The sequence below is a fragment of the Mus caroli genome, chromosome 5 (genome assembly GCF_900094665.2).
Source record: "Mus caroli chromosome 5, CAROLI_EIJ_v1.1, whole genome shotgun sequence".
NCBI classification, from domain to species: Eukaryota; Metazoa; Chordata; class Mammalia; order Rodentia; family Muridae; genus Mus; species Mus caroli.
In genome coordinates, this window is record NC_034574.1 from 130961273 (window position 1) to 130963550 (window position 2278).

Below are 2278 nucleotides of genomic sequence, written 5' to 3' on the forward strand. Positions count from 1 at the left end.
GGGTAGGGAAGTGGGGGGCGCTATGGGGGACTTTTGAGATAGCATTGGAAATGTAATTGAGGAAAATATGTAATAAAATATTAAAAATCAAAAAAAAAAAAAAACAACTTTGGCTATCAAGTGAGGCATCAAGCTAGGATGAACAAAGAACGGTCATTTGTTCTGCCCCTGGCTGCTATAAGAACACAATCACCAAGGTGTCTCTTTGTCCATTGCCAAAGGTGTAGTTTGGTTTTACATGAGTTTGAAACATGTGTAAAAAATTGCTGCCATCTTAATAGAGCTTGGTGGTCATGACACTAGAATTTAATTGCTATTTTCTGGTTTGCTATTGCTTTGCTTTGCTTTTTGAGACAGTTAAGGAAAGAACCTAGTGGGGAAAACCCCACTCAATTCCTGATTCGGCGCGCACCCAAGGAATCACAAGAGAATGTCTTGATGCAAACACACGAGGTAGTTTAATGACGGAGCTCCGGACTAACACGTATCTCACACAGGAGACAACGGTTTTTGGCCACGTGGCTCAAAAGCTAGGGGTTTTTATAGAAAAGGGTCTGGGGCTGGGGGAGGAATTGGCGTGGTTTCACATGATTGGCTCATTTAAACATCAGCAGACTGTACGTGCAGATTGAGGTAACAGCAGAGCATCTGGCTAACATTTAACCCATGTCAGAAGGGTGGGAGATAGGGAGGCCCCGGGCCAGTCCAGACATGACAGTTTCTTTATCTTTATGGCCAAGCAGCCTCAGAAATGTCTTAACGACAGGCCTGCCTGGGCATGTCCTGGCCTGCTCCACAATGTTCTCAGCCCCAGGCTTCAAAGCTCACAAACAACTCTTTGGACTAATTGACATGAGTTACATGAATCACAGGTCTTAGATTTCATTTTCTTTCATTCCCCTCTTCTTCTACTAAATAATTCTAATCTTAGAATTTCAAAAGCCCTAATTGTTCTTCTACATGAATTATGGGCTGGTACTGCAGTTGTAAAACCATGAGCTTGACTGCATCTACTCTACTCTCAATAAAAGCAATTCCCTTACTTACTATGCAGGGCCCAAAAATTAAAACTAAGCATATAATAAGAATTGGTCCAGTGAGGGCAGAAAATAGAGTGGTCCTCCATGGAGACCGAGAATACCATGACGTGAACCATCCCTGTTGAGCTTCTCCATCTCGCCTTCTCTGATCTAATCTTTCTCTCAGTTTCTGCATAGAATCTCTGACTATTCCTGTGTGGTCTGTTTAAAAACAGCATTCTTCTTTTAGGGCTGCACAAAGTCCTCCTTCTTTTAAATACAGTAAATCTAGACCTCTTCTGTTTTGTAAAACTACTTCGGACAGAGAGGGTAAGATTTTTCTAAGGCATCTATAGATTTTTCTAACATCCTTAGGTCTTCATGGACAACATCTCTTAAAGACTGGATTCTTTGTCTTCCCTCACTTAAGGCTGCTGTCCCTGTTCCTACTCCTGCTGTAAGTCCTACCCCCATTAACATAGCTAGGGTAAGGGAGACTGGCTCTCTTTTAAATCTCCCCTGAGTATATTCATCCTCTAGGTAGGAAGCAGGATGATAATACACGTGAGGCAATAACTGAACCATGACACAAAAATCACAAGAGGGACAAAAACATTAGTTGATACACACGGGGTGAGTCCTGTACTGCAAGCCCACCAGCCAACTGGAGATGGCACAAGGTAATAATTGGTATCTGTCCTGGACATGGAATGAGTTCAGCCATGTAGGTGTCTGTGGGAAGGAGGAGGTGTCCCTATACAGAGACAGAGACCAGGGCTCCTTCCGGACACCTCAGTCAGAGTTAATTTTTGCCCTGTTCCCCATGAGCATGAAGCATGGTTACTGGTTTTGTTAAAGTTTCCATCAAAGGTGGAAACTTTAACTTCCATTATAGTTTGGAGGGCCTGAGGATAGGCATAACCAACAGTCAGTAGTTGCATCGGGATCTGTTTCATTGAGGGCAAAGTAAGCCCCTTGGACCAAATTAAACAGTCTCTGTTCCATCAGGGGTTATGTGGGGGTGGTGGTCAAGGGCTCTTGGGGAATCTTTTGGGTTGGGGGTAAGGTTGGGACCAGCCTTGGGAAAAGGGGTCGGTTTGGCTCAGGGAGCACCTTATTAGGACCTACTGATAGGGATGGAGGACTTTCAATGTTTAGACGGACATGGAGCAATGATCCAGGTCTACTATCATAATGGTAGAACACGATTCCCCAGGTCATGCCTCCAATCCACTGGGCAAGTGCATATTTTTTCCCAT